Genomic DNA, 12132 nt, shown 5'->3' on the forward strand with positions numbered 1-12132 from the left:
AGAGTGATTTGGGATTGTAGGAATTGCTTTTCTCCCAGGGCCTGTGGCTCACATTGCTGCATAAGGCAAACAGTGAACATGGGGGAAATTGAGAACACATGGGAAGGGAAGTGTGAAGTTGTTATTACTCTGGAATGACAAAATGAAAGAAACTTGAGAATTACTTTTTCTTTTCTTGGGTGTTGAGTGTTATATTATGCTTAATACCCCTCCCAGGACTACATAACTCCTAAAGCATAAAATAGGGTTGTTTCAGCCTTACTGGTGAGATTTGCCAACTCAGGCATTGATGTTTCAGTCAAGACAAGAGCAATCAGTCTCTCTCACCACTCCAGCAATTGCTATCCTGAGACAATAGTAAACAACCACAGGAGCACAAGTGCACTATTTTGCTGGCATAAGCACAGTGGGAGTGTTCCCTCCTACAGTGTCAAGCAACCTGCCTATCTTTATTTATTTCTAGAAACTGCCAAGTCAGAGGCTCTAGATTTTTTTTTTTTCTAATTGGTCATGCTTTCTAAGAATTCATTAGCAAAATGCCCTAGGTCTAGACTATTATTTATGTAAGTTTCTATGAAACAGAGCACAAATGAGCAACAACAGAAGCATCCAGGCCAATCAAGGAGAGTTAAGGGGGCCATGGAAGCGCAACCACAGCACTCAGTGAAACTACGTACAAAAGAAAAGGTGAAAAAATCTGAGTATTCTCCTACCTTGTACAGATCCTTGAGAATTATTTTTCAACTTGTTTCTGAACATTGGTAAGACTTTGGGAAATGGATATAATCATATCACTGCAGAGTAGAATGTACATATAAAGCCCAGCCAACATAGAACTCGCTTGTTAAAAAAACTGCTGGCCACTAGCATTATGGTTGTTTGAGTCCAGATAAGAATAACTTCATACATATTAATATGCACTATAATAAAATCATGCATCTTCAGATAAGGCTTTTAAACATTCATTTTCATAGTACTCATAAACATAGGAAAAGTAAGAAATAGGGAGTTGGTTCAGAAGTGTTACTCACTTCAAGAAACCGTAAGCATATCCTATTTTTTTGCAACAACAATAAAAACGCTGCCTTCCTAACACTGTGTAACTTAATGGCAATAAAATATTGTATACCATAATAGGAATACAATAACCTAAGGATACAGTAGAGAAATATAAAGTGAATCAAGTAACCATGTGAAGTTTCTCCATATAAAACAAAGATTAATGAATAGCTGTATGGATGCCATCATTCAGTCTACAATTCTTTTGTGACTATATAAATACCTGAGCCAACACTAGGTGGGGAATGAACTGGAAATGAGAGCAGGAACAAACAGCAGAGAGGGGTTAGAGCTTACTTTTTTTCAAAAAGCAATATCCCACCTAAAAGCAAAAGTCCACCTAAATCGTTCACAAATTTACCTAAATTTGTAGCACTATAAGCCAAGGTAACTCCATGTTCAACTACATTTGACTCCATGCCTGTACACACTGTTATTTAATAAGTAGTCTCAAACTATGTTTGACTCTGTTATGTAGTAAAAACTGTCAGAAAACTAGCTGATTATAGTCTAAAGTGAAGCAAGGTGATTCATGACTCTGGTGATGTACATACCCCTATAAGATGAGTGGGACAACACTAGCCAGAGAGRGAAGGCCTCCAGCATGAACCCAGTCATCTGCTTCTCCTGAGCCAGAATTGGCCAGATCACCAAGCCTGCCCAGACAAAAGGTCATCCCCCTACCCATCCACGAAGGACCATCACCTGGACCAAAACTAGTTGTTTGGTTATAATAAATTTGTGTGTGTTGGTTCTGACTGTTTCCAAAAATTTCCAATACAAGGGAAAACTTTTTCCCCCGTGAGACAGTCAGACATTGGAACAGGTTGCACAGAGGTTGTGCAGTCTCCATCCATGGAGGTTTTCAAAACCTGACTTGATAAAATCCTGAGCAACCTGGTCTCATCTCACAGCTGAGTCTGCTTTCAACAGGAGGCTGGACTAGAGACCTCCTGAAATCCCTTCCACCCTGAATTATCCTGACTGTAAGATTCTAACATTCTCTCTTGCTTTCTCTTACAACCTGGTATGCAGTCCCACACATAACATATTGAACTCCAGATTAAACTATAATTTACACCTTTGGTTGATTTGCATTTCCATGCATATGATAGTTTCTTTTAAGTCAGATTCTCTCTTTACCAAGGATTGAGGCTATTTATCATAAATGTCACAAAGTAACTAAATATGTCTTTAAAAAAAAGTGTAGACTTCAAGGCCTTTACTGTTATGTGGAAGAATGAAGATTTTCTTCTTATATCTCATAGTTACATATGTCTATTCTGTCTGAAATGTTCGAGATATATTTGTGTATTATACTTTGAAGTACAACCTGAGGAATAAATACAGGAAAAAAAAAATCACTAGAACATGGTACTGTGGAAGAACTTTCTATTTCTTCAAAGAGCAAATAGCACAAAATAACATACAGTTATTTTAATCTACAGTTAAACATGCGATTTGATATTTTTCCCTTATCTGATTCAAATCTGCTTCATGTTTTATTAAGCGACCTGTGACTACAGGGAGGAAAGTCAGTTTCAAAATCCCTTTCAAATACTGGTCACCAAACAGAACCATACAATGACAGAACAACAGAAGAAAAACCAGCCAACAACCTCCACAATCACTGTAACAAATTCCCCTCCTAACACCACCATCAAACCCGACCCGACGCATTTACAGAATATACTATGCTGCTTGAACTGCTCTGAATGGCCTCCGAAATGGCATAGGTGAAATGCTGAACCACCATGCACAAAAAAAAAAAAAAAAAAAAAAAAAAAAAAAATCAAACCACAGAGGCAAACACTAAAGGACAGAAATATCCAGTTACTATGGAAAGGTTTTTTTTTTTTTTTCAAGAAAGCAAGTACTTCTTTTCTGTTCTCTGTCCTTCAGAAAAGCAGGATGAAAACTATAACACACAACACATTATCAGAAGGTCAACCCAGAAAATAGTTTTATGATGCATTCCTCCTATTCCTTAACTTTTGCTAACCTTGTTCAAGAGTTAGATACCACCTTGTCCCAAGACACCTGTTGTCTGTTTTAGAGGAGGAGGATTACTTACGCATGCTAAAACTTGGTTACTTTTGTAGCTGTATCTATTTTTTGCAGTAAAAATCAAACAAAAGATTAATTCTGCCTACAGACCTAGCTTTTTCTCAGTCTCTCATCTTCACCCCGCTGTCTTCACCACAGATCTATCACACATGATCTGCTTCAAGATCAGCAGTTACAATCATCTACTTCCTTGTACCATCCTCTAGATGCAAAACATAGCAACTGCACAAATAGTTAGGCTTTATAATATTAACTGCTATTACTTTAAACTCACAGCAAACAAAAGCTCTGATAAACACTATTCAGCAGGATTTTATGACTACACTTTATTTGCCATACTAATTAAATCATTTTTTCCAACTATTTAGTTACAACTATGATGCTCTTCTAGGACTTTGCCACTGTTCTTTAAATTTGAATCCAACTGTATCAGATTACAAACTATGTATCATCTGGAGTATTTAGCATCCTTATTAGCATCATATTACTCAGAATCATTATTTTTCTGATTCCTATCCTGAGTCTTACAAGTATGTTTTAAAACTTTCTGCAGTATCTAGTGAGCAAACAGTAATAGTAACTAAGACAGTGTGCACAGTTGCCATTAAAAAAGCAATTATATTTGCTACTTTCTAATTCGAAGTGATTTTTCAAGGAAACAATTTCTGAGACTGAGTTAAACTCTCATTTTCATCCGTACTTATGAGTATCTCTGCTTCTTGTCTTTTATCCCGTTTCTATTTATTTTCCAACACACTATTATTTTCTCGTTACTTATACAACTAAGGTGCCATTGTCCCTCTCTATGCTGCCACATTTATGGCAGCCAGAATTCTTCCTCTGCAGCCTTATATGAGCATCACTTGATCAAGTGTGTTGACTGAAAATAAATCTAACCTATTCACACAGGATACATACTGTTGTATAAAGCAAGTAACAGCTTTGTTACAAAGATAAGATTGAGAAGCTATTGTGTTAATGCATGTGTCTGGGACAGGGTAATCATCAACAACAACAGTATACTTAATTTTTATATGCCTCCTGAAGATTAACTTCTATCATAACTGAACTGTCAACTGAAAACAGAATACAAAGATGTCTAAAACGAATTAGCTGCATCTCCCCAAAAACTATAACCCTCCTCCAAAATAACTCTCACCTGCTCATCTTCACTTTGCTTTTAATTAACACTAGTTGATATATCCTTCACTTATATTGCTTAGAAGTTCTGTACAGCACTGAATGTTTATCATTTTATCCTTTTATAGCACTAGTAAAACAGGACCAAGAGGCAGGAAATACTGATTTTAGCCTTCATTAAATTGTCAATGATAGCAAAGGCATAGAAGACGGTAAACCTGATACCATATGTATTTTAGAAAAACTCCAGCTGAGGAAGAGGGAATGAGAGACCTGCTTCTACCTGTTATAGGTGCTACCCATTACATTGTGCTACAACCAATCGTCCCAGGGAAAGATCCCTGGGCACCAGGCCACAAACACAGAGTGACACTACTTGACGGCAGGTAGACACCTCTGGAGTGAATGGGCCATGCCCAGGCTGCATAGCACTTTCCTCTGGGCCCTTCTCCACAGCTCTAAGATCTAACTATTAATTTTTCTGTACCTTCTGTTCAAAATGCCTGAGGTCATGTGCTGTTGTCATGCATCTTGCAAGCCTCCAGAGTGATGTTTTTACAACATGCCATCCGGGCTACAAGTTCTGTGAGAATGTGTGAAGCTATCCAAGGCATTAGGCACGCTGGAATAGTACTCAGAAGGGAGGAGGAGCGGGCCAGGGAGAGGAGGAGCTTGAGGAAAACAGACCCTCAGGCAAGGTTAATGAGCAGGCATTCAGGACTTGAAAGGGAATTGAGAAGCCAAGTTATTTCAAAGTGAAGAGGCCACAGGCCAATATGTTTAATTACTTCAAAGAATTGGCTAAAATAGTAAAAGAATTTGTAGACACAGATGCATTTAAAGAAAAGACCAATATGGTTTTTGTAGATGAAAGTTATGACTGACACATCTATTAGGGTTATTTTAATGAATAAATGAACATGTGAACAACAGTGAACTGATTGCTACAGTCTACTTGGATTAAAAAAAAAAAAACTTATTTAATAACGTAATTCTCCAGAGGGTCTTGAAGAGTGGTTAATTGAAAAAAGTTCCATTTACAGCCATTTAATACATGATACGAAGGCAAATGCTGGTTCATCAAGTTCCCAAATCACTCGCTACAGAAGTTGCAAGTCTACAAGGTAAATAACTGCACTGTATCATCCTGCTGTCTCCTACTCTTTTCTTTCCCTAAGCAACTGCTATTGCCCAATATTAGACACTAAGCTACATAATCATGCTCTGATCCAAAATGGCAATACTTTATAAAATGGGGGGGGAGGTTCTCCACAAAATTTACTCCACCTAATTCTACTATTAGTTTCTTTTTAAAAGTTTAATCGCTATGAATATTTAAACATTTTTCTGCATAAAGATACTGCATATTACTTGGCTAAGTGCTTTTCTTAAACATACTAGTATTTTAAAGCTTCATTATTGGGGATTGTAAGTGTGGATTCAGAAAAAAAAAAAAGCCAGAAAGTGCCATTTTAGGGCAATATTTGAAGTTAAAATGCTATTATTTTCTTATAAAATCTAAGAGATATATTGTTAGATTCAGGAACGCTGTTTAAAGCTGCCGGTCAAATATTACACAGATATTAGCTATTTCTCTAAGACTAGATGTTTTCCAGTGTTATCAACTGAGTTTCCATCCTCCAGATATCAAAGTTTCTTCCATGACAAACCACTTCACAAAAGTCTTAAAGTGAAATTATGAAAGATGCTCTAAATTTGTAATGAATGAAGCCTATTCACTAAATTCTCCTTACCTATGTTTATCTAGAAGAGTAAACAAATTAAGTTCAAAATAAAAATAAAAAAAGAACGTAAAAATGTAATGCCCATTGAAAAGTTCATCAGGAATATTCCCAGGTCAAGGATGGAACCCCAACTGGTAGGAAACAATGCAATCTGCCCCAGGGGAAAGAAGGGGCATGGTAACCCGGGCTGCCTTAGGAAGAGCACTGCCAGCAGGTCGAGGCAGCCTCAACCCTCTGCGCAGCACTGGTAAGGCCACATCTTGATTACTGTGTCCAGTTCTGGGCTCTCCAGTACAAGAGAGATGTGGACATACTGGAGAGAGTCCAGCAAAGGGCCACGAAGATGATTAAGGGCCTGCAGCATCTCTCATACAAAGAGAGGCCGAGCAAACTGGGATTGTTTAGCCTGGAGAAGACTGAGGGGGAACCTTATCCATGTCTATAAATATCTGAAGGCAGGGTGTAAAGAGGTCAGGGCCAGACTCTTTTCCATGATGCCCAGTGAAAGTACAAGAGGCAACAGGCACAAACCAAAGCAGAGGAAGCTCCATCTGAATCCAAGGAAAAGCTTTTTTACTGTGAGGATGACTGAGTACTGGAACAGGTTGCCCAGGAGGTTGTGGAGTCTCCATCCTTGGAGATATTCAAAAGCTGTCTGGACATGGTACTGGGCAACATGCTCTAGGTGACTGTTTGAGCAGCGGGTTTGACTAGATGATCTCCAGAGGTCCCTTCCAACCTCAACCATTCTGTGGTTCTGTAAAACAGATAGCAAGTGACTTGGAATAAAGTCTAATTCGGCAACCCAAATGGAGACCCAATTTTTTTTTTTTGTCTTCTTATTGTTTCTAGGCCACACAAACCATGAGGGAGTCTTAAACTAGTAGGATATCCCAAAGACCTTTATTATAAGGATCAAAATAATTAAAGATCTCAGATCAATCCTTTTAAAATTGGATGCTTTTTATTCATCAGAATTGAGAGAACTATCTTCTGGCAAAATGTAATTCCTCTCTGCAAAACTCTATTTTAAATGAATGTAAAGGAAGCATTTCTCTTTGAAAAATTAGAATTTTGAAAAATGCAGAATTACTGTTGCAAGAGAGAGATATTTTTAGCCACTGTTTTTAATAGTTGGTTATTTTAAGGTAATTAATATGATCTGCATAATATGTAATATCACATAATGAACTATTCAAAATATTTAAAGACAGAAATAAATTGTCTATGGTTAGACCAACATAAATTTAATCTGGTATGTATTATTTTTCGTTGGCTATACCTAGGTGCTTCTACAGGGAGCAATGATAATTTGGCTACAGCCAGATATAAAGTAATGGTTTAAAGAAATCTCTGATTTAATATGGAAAACTCTAAGCTTCCTTTATATTTTAGGAAAATAAAATAGAAATCGGTCTGAAATTCCCAAGAAGACACCATCACTAAGAGAGTAATGAGTTCAGTCATGTTGCTTTATAAGCAGTAATTGCATCGTATTTCAAATTTCACAGAAAGGGCCCTTTGGAGGTCATCTAGTCCAAACCCCTGCTCAAAGCAGGTTGTAGGGGTCCTAACCAGAGGACCGTTGTACATCAAGGAGTTAGTGGTCCACACAACATGCTAACCTGAGAAGATGGAGGAAAGTACTATAGCATACTGTACTGCACATACCACTTGACCTTCACCTTCAGGACTGTGCTGTACTGCACATATCCCTTGACATAGGATGAACTTAGCCAGCTAATAGCAATGTAAGAGCCTGGAGATGGCATCCATCTGGCACCAGGAATGATGCCACCACCATGTCCTTGTCCTTGTCTTTATCTTGAAGTGAAGCAACACATTTTCCACAGTAATTTTAAGAAAATCCTAAATCTAAAGACCACAATACCAGCTAACCCAACCACAGACAGGATTTGTGCAGCATGCCATGGCCTAACTAGAGGGCCGTCCAATGCTGTATTATGTTGGGGCTCCCAGCATCAGAAGGGACATAGGATTTTACAACTTGCTATCACCTTTTCTCAGATGTTAATAGTTATCTTTCCTGAGGGAGAGTGCCTTTCTTGTGGAATATAAAAAAAAACAGCACCTATTGGTGCAAAACACAGGCCTAACAGAGTGCCGAGGGCTGTGACCAGGCATGAACACTTCCAAGGGCAGCGATTCCACAACCTCTCCGGGCAACCTGCTTCAGTGTTTGATCCACCTCCGTGGAAAAATAAATAAACAAACAAACAAACAAACAAAATCCACCTTCCTAGCATGCAACAGCACTATTGCATGTTCCCTGCCAGCTGCCGAGCCCGTTCACGGTGCCCCGACCCGCTGCCACGCTCTCAAGGACAACTCAAGAGCAGACGAAGCCGGGCCCAGGCGGGAGCCGCCCTGGGGAAAGGCTTCCCCCGCCCCGCTGGCTGCCCCCCGCCGGCCTCCCCGCTCCCCGCCGGCCCCGCGCGGCCGCGGCTCCCCCGCCCTGGCCGCACCGCTCTCCTCGCGCTGAGCCGCCAGCCCGCCACGGCACCTGGCCGCCGCCGCACGGCCAGCGAGGCCCAGGCTGCTTCGACTCCCCCGGGGATGAGGACGTACCGGCCCCCTGGTCCCAGACTACGAGCCCGCCGCAGGCTTCGCCGCCGCGCCGCGCCTCGCCCGGCTCATGGCCGCCCGCGCCGCCCTCACGGCGGAGGGAAGCGCGAAGCCGAAGGCTCCTCCTTGCGCCGACCGCCGCGTCTCTTCTCGCGAGACTACGAGCCCGCCAAACGCCGCGCCGCCGCTGCCGCCTGCAGCTTGCGCCGGTGTCACCGTCCGTGGAGCCGTGCTCGGGCGCCCCCGTTCGGCCCGGCCCGGCCCGGCCCGGCCCGGCGGGGACCTTCGCCGCCGCCGTTCACTCAGCTCGCGGCCGCCGCCCCCAACGTTTCTCGTGGCTAGCAGAGAACTCAGACGCCCTGTCAGGGTTGTGTAAACGAGCCGCGGGTGGGGCGAAGGTTAAAACCCCGTGCGAAGGTTTCCTTAGGAGCGTGCTCCCACCTGGAGAGAACAGAGCCGAAAGCTTTTTTTTTCTTGTCAAGGCAGAAGTAAAATAGACTCCAAAACACCTTCATGTTAATGTACATCTGCATGTTAACAGATAATAAAGTTAAAAAATTTGCATAGTTATGGGCTCTTTAAAAGGAAATTGTGATTCTCACCCAGACCGCAGTGATGGTTCTCTGAATTACAGCTTCAAGCCCATGCTTTATGACAACCATTACTTTCTTTTAGAAACAGCAAGTGCTTTCGCGTCTATCCACCAAAAGATATTGCTACACCAGACGGAAACAAGCTGAAAGGTATCTGTGCAATTTTGGGGGGTATTTAATGAAAATGGTTTATCAAGGATTTCTTGAAGGAAGACTTGACCTAACTGCAACAGGGTGATGACTGGTTGGAAGACCAGGGAAAGCTAGCATTTCCTGCAGGCTTCCTGGTCGTTTCCCATGGAGAGCCCCAGGCTAGCTGCTTTGCATATATTTTAGCTCATTGTTTTAGTTAGAACCTACAGTGATATGTTGTTATACAGTTAGATGTGCAGAAGGAGAAAGGTTTGGGGTTTTTTTGCTATCAGTAGGTGTAATAGTCATGTAAAACAACAAAATATCTAAAAAATGATTCTACAGTGCTACTATCAAGATCAATCAATGTGTTTTAGGAGTTTTAAAATATGTACTATTTGACTGTCCAGAGTGGCATCAAGAACTTGGTTTTAGTGTTAGATGTATACTTCTATGTAGACTTTATAAATGAAGATATCTTGAACTAAATTTCAAGCTATATTCTAAGGGCATATAAAGTACTACCACGGTAAATCTGATTAACAAATCTTGGTTAATTAAGTTTTCCAAATCTATTTTTCCTAGCATATGGGGGGGATACTTTTGCATAACTGAGTACATCAATCTCATTCAGGGAATATAAATGACAAGTTAAAAAAAGGATGTGCTCTCAATCTGCTTTTCTACATGAGCAATTATTAAATTAGCATTGTAATGTTTTTAGGTTTTGTAAATAGATAATTTGAGTGTTTCCATATAGAAATTAACTTCATTATATAATTTAGGTATAGTCAAAGCCTTCTGAGTCTGCAGAAAAATTAAATCACTGTTTGAAGCTCATGACTGAATACATAAAATGCACTAAGAACAAGCAAATGAAGATTTAGCAGTTCAAGTGGTTCATATTTTCTATATGTCATTGGTGTTACCTCACTAATAATTATAATAAATTCTTGTTTGAAAATAATTTAGCTGACAGCTAGTTCAAAAGACTTAAGTTTCACAGTTTGAAAAATCAATGGCAATTCATTAATATTCTAATACTGGTAATTACAGAATCACAGAATCACAGAATGGTTGAGGTTGGAAGGGACCTCTGGAGATCATCTAGTCCAACCCCCCTGCTCAAGCAGGGTCACCTAGAGCACGTTGCACAGGATTGCATCCAGGCGTGTTTTGAATATCTCCAGAGAAGGAGACTCCACAACCTCTCTGGGCAACCTGTGCCAGTGCTCTGTCACCCTCACAGTGAAGAAGTTTTTCTTCATATTCAGATGGAACTTCTTGTGTTTCAGTTTGTGCCCATTTCCTCGTGTCCTGTCGTTGGGCACCACTCAAAAGAGTCTGGCTCCATCCTCTCGACACCCTCCCTTCAGATACTTGTACACGTTGATAAGATCAGCCTTCTCTTCTCCAGGCTAAACAGGCCCAGCTCTCTCAGCCTTTCCTCATAAGAGAGATGCTCCAGTCCCCTAATCATCTTTGTAGCCCTTCGCTAGACTTGCTCCAGTAGTGCCACATCCCTCTTGTACTGGGGAGCCCAGAACTGGACGCAGTACTCCAGATGTGGCCTCACCAGGGCTGAGTAGAGGGGGAGGATCACCTCCCTCGACCTGCTGGCAACACTCTTCCTGATGCATCCCAGGATACCATTGGCCTTCTTGGCCACAAGGACACGTTGCTGCCTCATGCTTAACTTGTTGTCCACCAGCACTYCCAGGTCCTTCTTGGCAGAGCTGCTTTCCAGCAGGTCAGCTCCCAACCTGTACTGGTGCATGGGGTTATTCCTCCCTAGGTGCAGGACCCTGCACTTGCCTTTGTTGAACTTCATGGGGTTCCTCTCCGCCCACCTCTCCAGCCTGGCCAGGTCTCTCTGAATGGCTACATAGGTGGCAGTATGAATTGACTTATATTATGAAATACTATACCCTATAGCTGAGATACAGTGTAGAGACTCCTATTATACCTCAGAAATATCTTACAAACATCATTTGTAGAAATTGAGACTGTTATTTTCAAAATAATATAACTAGCTAATTTGGGATATTTTATTATAAATTTAAGATTAATTTGTTTTGTTGAGTTTATGTTTTGGGTTTTTTTTTCTCTGTATTGATTAGAAGTGAACAAGACTTTATTGACATGGGCTAGCCAATTTAGCCTGCCTGTTGTGCAGTGCCCTCGTAATGCTTTGTGAAACAGTTAAGAACTTCTTAAGATTTTACTGGAAAGTGTCACGGTTATTTATGATTTTGTATATATCCTCTTCTTTGCAAATCAGACGTATGTTTAAACCAATATAACAAATACATTTGTTTGTTATATTCAAACATATGTCGTATTGAAATACTTTCTGAATGGTGTGATACTATGTTACCATAAAATTACCAGGCCAGAAAACCACAACATGCATCATATTTTTTCCAACTGAACTGAATCTGATCTTGAGATTGTTTACCATTTTATTTATTCTAATTGTTTTATACAATGCAGCTACACTGAGACCAAGAATTGCAGAAGCACACTTGGAAACATTGTTACAACTGCTAAGTCAGCAAAAAACAGAAATCCTCTCTGACGGTAATATCACTAGAAAAAAGCAAATCAAAAACTGCTGTGGCTACTCAGCTCTGGGTAATGTATCGCACAGATCAGGATGGAAATTTCCAGAACCATGTAACACTGGCCATACCCCCAGGCCCATTACGTTGTGAGACGCTTGAGTGGACAGAAACTCCACCAGGGAAAATCTGTGAGCAAGTGTGACCAGTGCAACTTCACCCAGCTCTGTGCTCAGTCCCCCCTACATG

At 40.7% G+C, this 12132-nt stretch overlaps 1 protein-coding gene across 1 annotated transcript in view; it reads right to left on the reverse strand.

Moving 5' to 3' along the window:
• LOC112974075 (CUB and sushi domain-containing protein 3) overlaps positions 1–12132 on the reverse strand; it is a gene marked incomplete at its 3' end in the record, with an annotated part of 516764 nt that overhangs the window by 459229 nt on the left and 45403 nt on the right. The gene's annotated exons all lie outside the window — the stretch shown is intronic.

This window comes from Apteryx rowi, unplaced genomic scaffold (assembly GCF_003343035.1).
Source record: "Apteryx rowi isolate R43461 unplaced genomic scaffold, aptRow1 scaffold_589, whole genome shotgun sequence".
Taxonomy (NCBI): domain Eukaryota; kingdom Metazoa; phylum Chordata; class Aves; order Apterygiformes; family Apterygidae; genus Apteryx; species Apteryx rowi.